The sequence below is a fragment of the Rhincodon typus genome, chromosome 22, assembly GCF_021869965.1.
Source record: "Rhincodon typus isolate 14 chromosome 22, sRhiTyp1.1, whole genome shotgun sequence".
NCBI classification, from domain to species: Eukaryota; Metazoa; Chordata; class Chondrichthyes; order Orectolobiformes; family Rhincodontidae; genus Rhincodon; species Rhincodon typus.
In genome coordinates, this window is record NC_063353.1 from 30,402,706 (window position 1) to 30,403,055 (window position 350).

The window sequence follows — 350 nt, forward strand, 5'->3', positions numbered from 1 at the left end:
TCTCGGATTCTCCAGCATCTGCAGTTCCTACTATCTCTGACTCTTTACTTAGCAGACTGTCACCATCATTTTACAGTAAATGCAGCAGACTTGGTCTGTGGATTACAAAACCCTTTTGAAGCTGTTCTTCTGGCTCTAAGCGTATTGGCCTTGATTGCTGAAGGTTTAAAATCTCATATCGAAAATAGATTGTGCATCTGTTTGTTTAATTTTCCACATATTTTGTATCAAATGGCAAATGTGGTTACCTGATGACCACAGGTTTGATAAATATCAAAATCCTATTGGACCATGCTGAACTAGAGTAGAGACACTTTGATACTAAGTGAACCAAGTGACTGTTTACAACA